General features: G+C 33.2%; 1 protein-coding gene and 2 long non-coding RNA genes across 6 annotated transcripts in view; 1 reads left to right on the top strand and 2 right to left on the bottom strand.

The window, feature by feature from the left end:
• The window catches only part of LOC111053607 (KH domain-containing, RNA-binding, signal transduction-associated protein 2), a 1,288,254-nt gene that overhangs the window by 120,701 nt on the left and 1,154,171 nt on the right, over positions 1 to 13,382 (bottom strand). The window lies entirely within an intron of this gene.
• Positions 1 to 13,382, top strand: part of LOC120354341 — a 103,389-nt gene that overhangs the window by 19,038 nt on the left and 70,969 nt on the right. The window lies entirely within an intron of this gene.
• On the bottom strand, positions 10,730 to 12,146 carry LOC120354340. Its single transcript, XR_005572968.1, has 3 exons — positions 12,083 to 12,146; positions 11,735 to 11,838; positions 10,730 to 10,912 (listed from the first exon to the last, which is right to left on the bottom strand). It is a non-coding gene; the product is annotated as an uncharacterized LOC120354340 (long non-coding RNA).

The raw sequence follows: 13,382 nt of genomic DNA, 5'->3' as shown, positions 1-13,382 counted from the left end.
TTTCGTCAATTTTATTATTCATTCTAAGTAATATGTGCGAAGTAAGATCATTATATATATATATATATTATATATATATATATATATATATATATATATATTATATATATATATATATATATATATAATATATATATATATACAGGGTGTCCCAGATAAGGTTTAAACCCCGGCTACCATGGATTTTAAATGCAATTTGCAACCAAAAATGTTTAGTAAAATTTTCTCCTATCGACCTTCATTCTCGAGATATATCGATTTTTCGATATTTTTCAAGTAGGCGTACTTCCAGTCATTAAATCGTCAATATCTCAAGAACCACTGGTCTTAAGTGAATTTCAAGGACATCGTTGAAAAGAGGACAAAATTTCACATTGATGTGAGGTATAAAACATGCCAAAGTCAATTACTGAGTAGTATTTTTTGCGGTCAAAGTTGAAAAAGAGTGATTTTTGAAGTTTTTTTGAAAACCTCAGACACATTCTTCTTGATTTTTCTTCCAGGGTATGGAATAATTTTTATAGTGCAAAAACTTTTTTTTCTGATTATCTTTTGAATGAGACCAAATACAGGTGTCTAGCTCAAATCTTCGAATCAGAATTCCAGTTTAAATTCGATTTTCTAATTAAAAACGAGACTTATTTTGTTTGAGTGTGAATAATTGTCTACAATTTGATAGCTTTGTGTCGAGTGATTGAGGGCGTAAAAATACTTTTTCTATAGGAAAAAGTATTTGTTTGTGTTCCTGAGTTATTAAGTCCAGTTTTTTCATGAGTGTTTGATTTTTCCAATTCACTATTTTAGTTTTGTTGTTTTCTGTTTCCAAGTTTATATTTTAGTTGGAGTTTTGTTTTCGAGTGTAGTTTGTTTGAGTTTTTTTTTAGTTTATTAGTATGATAAGTCTTTTTTTTACTCAAGTTCAATAAGTTATCAAGTGTCCGTGTTTATTATTATGTTACGAACCAACTGGGAAAACTTGGCTATTGACTGGAGAGACATCATTATCGACCAACTGGAAGCACGTTACTTTTCATACAATGACTGCGAGAATTGTCTCTATTGTTGGGTGAGCATTAGAAAAACTTTTTATTCTATCAGAGCAGCTGATTAATGAACAGATTGATTTTTTCTTCTCACTCAATTGAATCTCAATGATTTGAATCTAAAACAATGAAAATAGGGAGCTCTACTTGAAAATTTTCATTTTTTAACACTAGTTTTGAAATTTTCCTGGAAAATTTATACTCATTCGATAGTTTATAGAATGGCAAAGTTTTTTCATTATCAGAAAAATATTGTTACCATGAAAAAAAATCAAGAAAAAACTGTTTGAAACGTTTAGATTTTAACTCGACTTTGAACTTTTTTCAACTTGTATCTCAATAACAATATTGCAGATACATACTTCTAACCAGTTTCATTGAATTTCTCAGCCAAATTTCCTATAGAAAAAGTATTTTTACGCCCTCAATCACTCGACACAAAGCTATCAAATTGTAGACAATTATTCACACTCAAACAAGATAAGTCTCGTTTTTAATTAGAAAATCGAATTTAAACTGAAATTCTGATTCGAGGATTTGAGCTAGATACCTGTATTTGGTCTCATTCGAAAGATAATCAAAAAAGAAAGTTTTTGCGCTAAAAAAATTATTCCATACCCTGGAAGAAAAATCGAGAAAAATGTGTCTGAAGTTTTCAAAAAAACTTCAAAAATCACACTTTTTCAAATTTGACCGCTAAAAAATACTACTCAATAATTGATTTTGGCATGTTTTATACCTCAAATCAATGTGAAATTTTGTCCTCTTTTCAACGATGTCCTTAAATTCACTTAAGACCAATGGTTCTTTAGATATTGACGATTTAATGACTGGAAGTACACCTACTTGAAAAATATCGAAAAATCTATATATCTCGAAAACGAAGGTCGATAGGAGAAAATTTTATGAATCATTTTTTGTTGCAAATTGCATGTAAAATCTATGGTAGCCGGGGTTTGCACCTTATCTGGGACACCCTGTATATATATATATTAAATGTTCAATACAAATGAAAAATAAATTTCATTCAAGTTCAATTGTACAATTCCTTTCTCCAATTTTAGTCTAATTCTTTTTTGATTTCTAATTTCAAATCTCCTCTTTTCTATCAATTCATAAGCTACACCTTTCCTTATTCATAACTCACTCAAATCTTAAATATCCCATCTGAAACCACCCCCTAAATGCCCCATAATGTCCCCTGAATCTGTACCCTTTTTCCTTCCATCCATCTGCACCTCGTAATCTGTTGTCTCTGCTGCTACAATTGAGTCTCCATGCATACTCTGTGGGCACATGACCATTAGTTCAAAAACTGCAGTATGTGTTTGATGAGAAAGGAGACATAGTCTCCGAAAATTTCCCCATTTCTAATGTAAGTTTTTAAGTGTTTTCAATCTATTTATATCGTGTCTCCTGTTTTGATTTATATTATATATGTGTTATATATAACATGTTATATGAATAACAGTTATTTCATAATGAATTTCCATGATAATAATTATTAAAATTTATCTTATAATTCTCGAAAATTATAATTTCTTGCTTAATAAAATATAATTTATTATTTTAAATGAGAATAAAGAGTTAATATTGTATCAATAAACTGGTATCAGCTACATCCATTGAAATCATTGAGAAGACAGAGTATTGGCAACCTTGTTCTTCTATTACTGCCATTATAATGTGGACCCCACTATGGTGTCAAAAACTTAGTTACTGATGGAAGCAGCTATAGTGAGGTCCATGTTATAATGACAGTGGATGAATATAGAAGAATAACGATGCCGATTCTCTGCATTAATTAATTATATTTCTACACTGTCAAAAACATAATTGGCATAGTTGTGGACCTAGAAAAGGATAGTTCCACCGGCTTTGTCAAGAGATTGACAAGGATACCAAAACCAGAGTTGATCAAATTCTGTCATTATAACATGGACCTCACTACAGAGTGCTAGCTTCAACTTATCCGAACCAAGGTCTATAAATACAGGTTATGACACAATCCCATGATGCATTGCAAAATCGCCATTTTATGGGGTTCAAGTTCACCAATTTTCAAATTTAACAGCTGTTATCATTAAGACTGCTATAAAGACCCCACAAAATGGCCGCTCCATAAGGAACATGAGTGTCATGACCTGTATTTATAGACCTTGATCCAAACATGGCCATCTATAGTGTAACTTGTGTATGATCATGATCTTAAGCATTAAAAACTAAAGAGTATTGTAGGTGAAGCACAAAATAAGATGTAGTATGAAAATAATAATACAAGTTTTATTCGGAATAATACAGTTTTATTCAATGACATACTCAATTTTCAGGTCAAATATTTTTTATTCAAACTGAGTTTTATACTTTTGAAATTAAAAAATTTCATCATATGCCTGATTATCATGTATAGTGATATTAAAGATATTCATAAACATTAATTTAACAGGGTTCACAAGTGATTGAATAATTATACAGAAGTAATAAATTGTTGTTTTATTCCTACTAACTGTTCAAATAAATTTATAATGATGATTGTAATCTTATCTTGAATATTATCTTATATAAAAAATAAGTAGAGTACATTGGACAGATTGGACTGACTTTTTTGCGCAATCTCCCCCTTCCCCCTCCCCCACCCCCCTGAAACTCCCCCTTCCCCCTCCCCCTCTCACTCTCCCTCTCTCTCTTATCTTATCTAATTCAATCTCTTATCTTATCTTATCTTATCTAATCTCTCATCTTATCTTATCTAATCTAATCTAATCTCCTCCCCTCCCCCAGTGAGGACGAGGGGGATGAAGAGAGAGAGAGTGATCTCTCTCTCTCAGTGAGGGAAAAAATAATTTCCCTGAGGAAAAAATAATTTCCCTTTCTACTGACAGATTAAAGTGAATCCATATTACTCTACTGTCAAATTAAAGTGAATGCATATTTCTACATCTAATGCTATACTGACAGATTAAAGTGAATCTGTATAATTTCCCTTTCTCAGTGAGGGAAAAAATAATTTCCCTTTGAGGGAAAAATTCTCTACTGTCAAATTAAAGTGAATGCATATTTCTACATCTAATGCTATACTGTCAAATTAAAGTGAATGCATATTTCTACATCTAATGCTATACTGACAGATTGAAGTGAATACTAGATGAGGGAAAAAAATCCCTTTTGCTATACTGTACTAGTGAATCCTTTTTGCTATACTGTCAAATTAAAGTGAATCTGTATTCTCTACTGTCAAATTAAAGTGAATCTGTTACATCTAATGCCTTATAATAATGGTTTGCTTTGCACCTGACTAGGTGCAATTGAGAATTCAATTGAGAATTCATTGAAACTTGTGCAATCAAAATTCTCACTCATATTTGATCTTATTAGCTTGAGCGATTAGAGCCAAGTGTGTGTGCTCAATGAAAGTACATCGCGTGCTACGACGCCCACTTTCCTTATCAACATGTTGATGGTATTAACTTAATGGATAAGAACGCGTGCTACGCGGGCTTTCCTTATCATGATGGTGATGTCAAACACTTAATGCCAGTCTCAAGAGAGAGAGAGAGAGCAGGATACGCCCCCCTCGCTTCTCACAAGTAGCAGACAGAGATTGCCAGATGGCCCCATGCGTTATCTCCTATTCTCACTTACTCGCACCATATTTCTAAATTCCTTTTTGCTATTACGAAAGCCATGACAAAACTCAGACAAGTAACTGAGTTCCTTTTTAATCCCGCCTTCCTATACTGCCAGTTAAAGTGAATCCATATTTCTACATCTTTATACTGAGTGAATGCATATTACTACATCTTTATACTGTAAAATTAAATTGATTGCAAATTAATACAATTGGTTTGCTTTCCGCCCAACAGTTAAGAAAAATTTCAAATTTAATTTATTCATTTAATAAGAATTCATTAAAACTTGTGCAATCAAAATAACCAGTCATTTTTTCGTCTTATCAGCTCGAACGATTAGACACACCTCCTGCAATTAACTTAATAGAATTCGACGCATGCTACACTTTCCTTATCTAATGATGATACGTAGTGAAATCCAGCGCACGCGTCAAGGTTATAGAGAGAGAGAAATTGTGATACGCCTCCTATGTGTTTCTCTCTCACACAAGCAGCAGACTGATTTGCATCCAAGTCGAGCCCCTGGCACGTTGGCATTGCTTCTCTCCACGCAGCAATCTCTGCGCTACGAATGACGAGTGAAGGAGAGAACACTCAGCTCTCGACTGTTCTCCCTTTTGATCGGCCGTACGCTACTGCCAGTTAAAGTGAAACCATCATCTTGTTCTTGCAGCTATGCATTACAATGGTTACCGCTCTTTATAAATTTTATGTTTTCGACAATCAATCACGGTCGTCTAGACTGAAACAACATATCGTTCACTCTCTCTCACACAACTGTTTACAAGATTTTATGTTTTCGGCCCCAATATAAAGTCTTTATATTTGGCTAAATCCATTTTTTCTGTAATAATTTGCACTACCCGATTTTCGGAAAGGTTATGTTCTTTTGCTTCAATCCAGTTCATGTGAAAAGAAACCTGGGCGTATTTGGATATGATGTCCAGGGCCACTCTGTGTATGAATAAATTTAGATAGTCAATGAATGGAGCCGAACATTGCAGTCTCATGACAGTACCCTCTTCCGAATTTTTAATTGCCTCAGCTATTTCATCACGAACGCTTTTCACAGCGACTCCCATCTCGTTTTTCTTAATAAAATCTCCTATATCATTTTTAGTTGCATACTTTTCTGCAATTTGCTTAATTAGAATAGCAATAGCATCTTTTGTAATGAACTGTTCAATACCCTCCATAATATTAGCTTTTATTGCACTCGCCATTTCAGATAATCGTTTTTCAAACTCTTCCTTTGTTAATGAAGAACTAATCAATTTCTGCAAAGCAGATTCTAAATATTGCTTATCAATTCCCGATGGCTGTGTTTCATTTACTTTAGTAAAAATTTCTGTACTAAGTTGTTTCAATTTAGTATTGAGATAGTTTCTGTCCAGCACCTCCAAATTCTTAATTTTATCTGATACAGATTTTAATTTCTCATCTAAATAAGCTTTATCAACTTTATCGTTGTTAATACTGAGCAACTGAGATGAAAAGCTGTCTGTTAAAGTTTTCACTTCTCCTAGAGCGGATTCTAAATTTAGAGTTCTCTCTGCAATAGCTTTATCAATATTAGCACTGAAATTTTGTGATGTACTTAGAATATGTTCTCTTTCAATTATGCTCACTCCAATATTCTTTGTATTTTCCAAAACGAGTTTGGTTATTTGCGAATCTAAATAAAATTTCACAGCTTCGCTGATTCCTTGTTGATTTATCGATTCGATTATCTTCTGTGTTATCGAGTCAATATCACACGTAAGATTAGCAACAGCTCCGCTAGCACTAGGTGTATCAATTCGTCCGAATCGATGTAGAGTCATTGTAACACTAAACAATTAATTTTGCTTCTTTTAGCTCTTCAATTATAGACGCGATCTCCACATCATGCCCGGTGTTGCCACTAGCTTTTGAGGAATAGAGTAAATTTAATCTTTCCACTAATTCGTCAAAATTATCAAAGTATTGATAAATTCTATCATGAGAATTATTTTTTGCAAATTTCAATAAACCCCAACCCTTCTTTTTACTAATTTTTTTACTGGGAAATAACTTTTGAATCATTTGCGATTTAATTCCCTGATTTCATTTAACATAGCCTCTTTGATCTAAATGTATGCCTGTAAGTGTTAAGATTTTTTTATACTTATCCATATCTCTCTGATTATAAAGATTTGAGTTTGGTCTCGCACTGAATAATAACTCAAGTAGACCATGTGTTAAACGGAATCTTTCATTATTAATATCTATATAACCGTTATCGAATATTACTTGCTGATTTCCAATATAATACACGTCATCTTTAGAATTATATGAAATTCCATAACTGATTGAATTATTCAATTTTTCCGCATGAAACGTTTTTAGATATTGTGACAGCACATCATCGTTTCTGCTAGAACCAAGTAAACTGTTTTCAAATTTAGTCGAGCTTAAAAAATTGTCTGTTGAACTCTCATAACTCTCTTCATCCCCCTCCTCATTATCATCAATTTCCATACTCTCTTGTTCCTCTTTTACTTCTTCCTTTTTAGGTGTAAAATCATGATTAGAGTGCAAACTAGATTTGGTTTTTCCCAATTCAATTATAGGTTCTATTAATGGCGAAAGAGATTTCCTATTGAATTCCTCCATTCGTTTTTCAAAATTGACTAAGCTTTTATGCTTGTCACTGATCACCTTTCTCAATTTCTTAATCTTTCCTATTAAACTCTCCTTCTTGTTATTTACTATGCTATTTCCTCTCCTCTTCCTCATCCTATGTGTTTTAGACAACATGACTGTACAAAGAATTAATCTCTACTGAACGGAAAGAATCGTGTCCAGTGAATCCCGATATTTTCCTTCCTTTATATTACATTCTTTTAAAATTGTAAGAAAATTATGCGGTTTACGATTCCAAACTGTATGACAAAGTTTACTGAAATCTTTATAAGACATATCTCCTCCAACATGATCTCTGTGAATTAATTTCAGACTCAATAAATCCATCTTAAAAATTATTATCATATTTGCATTATCTCTAGTGAAATGTTTCTGTGTAGCTCCATAACTCTGAATTAAATATGCAGTGTCAATATTTCGATGTCGTCCCATAGTAAAATATTCTCTTATCTGTGGGACATTACTCAGTTGCAAGTCGTCAAAAATTACCAAGCTATATTCAGGGATACGGTTTGGATGGGGAATTTGGCTCACATCATCTTTCATGTGAAATCCGATATTTTTCAAACCTGCAAATACCTTGCTGAGAAAAACATATTTTGGTTGATATAAACTTTTGCTAAATAAGTAAATGTGCTTAAATTTTAAACCATTTTCAGCAAATACTAAATTAAATAAGAGATTTGTTTTTCCCCCAGCACTGGGTGATATAATTAACATTCTTGCATTGTGAGGTAGTAGCTCTCCATTTTTACAAAATGCAGGCTTTTCTTTATTTGTAATTAATTTATCAAAGTTAACAATTGGTAATTGACTCATGATTACGAACGTACAGAATGTGATCTGATAAGGTACTGAGAATTTTTACAATAGTTAGAACAATGCCGTCAGAGCAATGACCGAGCGCATGTTGGCGCTACATGTATAGAGAGGCGTTTCCCAGAGATTGGAATGCAGGCAACACTCTCCACCTCCTCTCCTCATCATCATCATCATCAAATTTACTATCGGAATCATGTTAGTCATGTGTACAGCATGTGATCTGATAAGGAACTAATCATTTTTCGTGAGTTATCAGTGAGGGGGAGGAGGCGGCTTATCACAGCGGCGGCAAGCGTTCGCTCGCTCCCCCACTGATAGAAGTTTCTCACTTCAACTGGCCCTCTCTTTCCCGCACCCTCTTCACGAGAATGCATCTGTTGCTTGAGCCTTAGCAAATTACGAAACTTCAGATTGAAATGAAAAGCAATGTTTGATGAGGAGCTATTATATTTTCAACGAATGTACATCATGATATTTACACTGAATGGAATGTATTTACAATAGATTATTTACAATAAATGTACATGATATTTACAATAGATTACAAAAGATTATTTTTCATCTAATAGTTGATCTTTACTAATATAACTAGGTGTTGAAAACCCAATCCATTTCACTAGCAATCCTTTTTTATCACGTTTTAATATTTTTTCAATCAAATACACTTCTCTCTCCGATTCGTTTAATTGTGTTTTTTTAATTTCTTCTGCATAAAACCTACCACTAATTACTTCTCCGTTCAGATCTCGCAAGCTATACGTTACAGGTTGAGAAGGAAATATAGAATGAATTACAAAATACTCTGCGCTCCAGTTTATGTTATAAGATTTATCAAAAAGAACCCTTTTCTTTGAGATTCGTACAACATCTCCTAGCTTAAATTTCGGTTTTGAATTTTTCAATTTATATCGTCTATTGAATGCAGAATTCAAAGACATTAAAACATGATTACGATCTTTTTTCCCCACATCTTTAGGTTTCATTCTTATGGATGAATGCATTGTTGCATTATAATCACGAACTAAACTGTCTAGTTGTGATATCCAGTTTTTGGTTCCATGTTCAGTTAAATATCTATAAATTTTTGCTTTAAGTGTTCTATTAAACCTTTCAACTATGGAGGCTTTCTTATCGGTAAAAACATGATAATGTTTAATACTATATCTATCTAATAACGCTTTAACTTTTGAATTGAAGAATTCTGTTCCCTGATCTGTTTGGAACAGCTTAACTCCCTTATTTTTAGAAATAATTGGTTCGAGACCGTTAAATACAGATTGGCTTGCCTTGTCTTTTAATGGTACACAATATGCAAATTTTGAAAAACAATTAATAACAGCTAAGATATATTTGTAACCCTTATTAAAACGCGATAAATTTGTCATCTCAATAAGGTCGGCTTGAAGCAAGTCTTTTTCACTTTTCAACTCATATTTGCGAGTGGGATAGTTCACATGCGGCACGCTATGAAGCTCTAAAGCTAGCTTAGATCTAATAATATTCATGATATTTACAACAGTCAAATCAGTGGTGTTGGATGATTGTCATGGGACATACTGAGCAATTGTTAGTATGAAGACTTCCTTACTACTGTTCAATCAATTTTATATGTGTACATACTTAATCAGACTAAACTGGCTTCATATATTATTCTAACTTACACATAGCTTTACAACTAGAGTAGCTTGGTTTAATTCAATAAATCAACATAGAATGAGAAACATTATACAGCATTTATTTTTTGTCAATAGTTATAATAATTTTGCATTTATTCGTAACTTACAACTAATACATTTATTCCTTAAACCTCTACAAGTATTACAATTAATTTTCACATTCAAAGCTTTTAGTATTTAATAGTTTTATTCTCTCCTCAATCAACGAGTTCATCATAATTTCTGTAAAAAAGTTAAAGTTATAGTTTGTACAACATTGCTGATTCGCCACACATTTTCATAATTTAAAATGTAAATCTTACACTATCAATGTTTTTATCTGTTAACCTATCATCAATGAAATAATACATTTGAATATTCAACCAACCTAATGGATTACAATAGCAAAATTCAGGAATGTCCTTTAATTCACATCTTCGATGTCTATCAACTATATATTAATTTATAATATAACATACGCTTATATGTTCTGACTTCTGTTCTTCACTTTTACCAGGTTTTATAAATGTTAAATATTCCTCAAATGTTAGTCCTTCTTTTCCAAAATTATTCAATTCTAATATTGTTTTGTCAATAAGTTCGAAATAACAACATCTATATTTTTCATCGATTTTATTCGAAAAATAGTTCTTATCAAATGAAATTGAATCCATCTCCAATCTGAAATTAAACATAATATGCTATCAATCTTGTTCTAAGCCTGTCTCATCTGCAGAATCTCGTAAAAAATTCCAGATAAGTTCATTTAATTGTTCTTTTGTTAAATGAGCATTGTTTTCCATTATAACCTTCTTAATTCTATCGATAGACTCTTTAAGATGTGCACACACACATCTTCATGAATCGGGGATATCGCCATTCCCCCAGAATTTATCATATGATGTACCATATAAATCACAAACTGAAATATGATTATAGTTATCACTATGCCAAACTCCTAATTTTTCATAGTCTCTCACAAATGTTAGATATTTCATATTCGTCCATCCTTTTTCTGCTAACTGGTCCAATAATTGGTGATGCGTCTCCAATAGTTCAGTTAGTTCACAACGATAACTTTGTATTCTCGCCATTTTTTCTAAAGAAACAGAATCATATTTAGCCACAAATAAGAAAACGAGCAAACATAACTTGTAAGCTTCTCCCATACCCTGTTGAAGAGATACAGCCCACGTCTCCTATCACAGTGCTATCAGACAAAAAGCATAAGCTAGAACTGGATGAAATTGATCTAAAACGTAGGAAAACTGAGTTTTTTGAAACCACACAGTCATTTAGGGCACAGCATAAGCAGATAGAAGAATTTGAGGAAGAAATAGAAAATTTGAGAGAGGAACTTGAGCCATATTCCCATTCACATTGGCAAAATTTTGATCTAAGTAGAGTGTACAATGTGACTGCATTTACTGTAAATAATAAAGGAAAATTTGCATATGTAGGTGTTTTAGGAGAAATGGTATGACAAGCTATAATGGTCATACATTTCCTAGAATAGAATCACTTAAGTTTCTCTCAGATGTATGGAAAAACTTGGAAGACACTCCCTTCACACAAAAAGAAGTGGAGCAGTATAATAATGCTGGAAATTAAAGGGAAAGTAAAAGTAGGACAGTGTAAAAGAAAATTATTGTGACATTGACTGTTGACATTTACCTCTCACCCCTTCTCCTGATTCCTCTCTCATTTTTTCTTTCCTGCTAAACGAGTGGAGGACAGAGGAGGAGAACAAAGGACAATTTTTGTCCTCGGAGAAGAGGAAAATTGTGCTTGGAGGAGAACAATTGTCCTCGGAGGAGAAAATTGTCCTCGGAGGAGAGGTTTTGTCCTCGGAGGACAAAATTGTCCTCGGAGGAGAACAATTGTCCTAAGAGGAGAAAAATTTAAGTAAAAATGAACTTACATGTGTTGATTTGACGAAATGACAGCTATCTCCTCGGGTATGTTTCCCTCACGAGAGCACAACTGCTTATGAGACTGCAAACCGAGTTGTGAGGTGAGAAAATGCTGTGAAAAACAATGAAATATTTAATAACTGTAACCAAATATATATATTATAAATCAATTTAGTGTTATTTCACAAAAATATGAGAATGTAACAAATTTTACTTACAATCAATAATGTTAGCGTCGAGCTCGTGCTAAACCTCTGGGGAGTACGCAGTGCTTGCCAATTGTGATACGCCTCCTATATGTTTCTCTCTCACTCGTACAAGCACAAAAATATGAGAATGTAAAAAATTTTACTTACAATCAATAATGTTAGCGTTGAGCTCGTGCTAAACCTCTGGGGAGTACGCAGTGCTCGCCAATTGTGATACACCTCCTATGTGTTTCTCTCTCACTCGTACAAGCCTGCAACAGACAGAGAAACGACTTGCTATATAATCACTTCCCTCAGAGGAAAATCATCATTCACGTTAGAGCTATACACTTTGAGTGTTTTGTGAATTTCTCCACAATACTTCTCCACTTCACAACGGCGACGATGGACTCATCAAACGCTTCCTCCTCCTCCTCCCCTACATTATTCATCATCCCGGACACTCCCCCATCGGAGAGGGAGCTGAACTACTGGGAACAGCAGAAGCAGCAGAAGAAGCAGCAGAAAAGCCTCAGCTCGGCTGCCACCTCTGCTGCTACAGCTGTCGCCTCCACCTCTGGCGCCACCTCATCCTCACCCCTGAAGATGCGGGGAATATTTGTTCAACGTGAGGATAAGGAAGAAGTCATCATACCCGACACCAGCCCTCTCCCGCAAGCTACACCGCCTACTTGGGCACCACGCCGAGCGGCCCTCACATCGGTACCCGCCGCCAAGCAGCTGGTGAAGCGGAGGCTGGTCTTTGATGACGAGCCCGCCGTCCTCACTCAATCAAAGGTTAGCATACAAAAAATTATTATTATTATTATTGTATTAACATGTAATGTGCACAAAATCTTTATAAAATGTGAATTTTTAAAACTAATTTCTAATGGATAAAATCTTTTGTGTGCATTACAAGTCATTACTGATTCTTATACTGTGAGCGAGGACTGAGCTTGACTTCTAATTGTGCTATCAAAACAATCCGAACACAGATAAATTCTCATGATGGTTGCATTGAAATTTGGATAAAAATTCAAAACATGTTTTAGTAATTTTGATAATAAATTCGAATATGTTGCATGAAACAATTCAATTATCTACCAATTTGAATTGAGTTCAAGTAATCGGAGAATTTCCGAGTTATTACTTATATATATATATATATATATATATATATATATATTATATATATATATATATATATATATTATATATATATATATATTACTTACTATATCAAATTACTGATTCGAATAATGCATAAACTGTTTATAATATTCCGTGTGAAACAAAATTATTGTTGATAAAAATGAACATGTAATGAACTGAAATATTGATTCGAATAATACATTGTTATTTGAATTATGAAAAATGCGTTCACATGCATAAACTGTTTATAATATTTCGTGTGAAACAAAATTATTGTTGATAAAAATGAACATGTAATGAACTGAAATATTGA

Source organism: Nilaparvata lugens, chromosome X, assembly GCF_014356525.2.
Source record: "Nilaparvata lugens isolate BPH chromosome X, ASM1435652v1, whole genome shotgun sequence".
Classification (NCBI taxonomy): Eukaryota; Metazoa; Arthropoda; class Insecta; order Hemiptera; family Delphacidae; genus Nilaparvata; species Nilaparvata lugens.
Note: the sequence above shows the minus strand (reverse complement) of the source record. Positions and strands in the feature narration are given on the sequence as shown.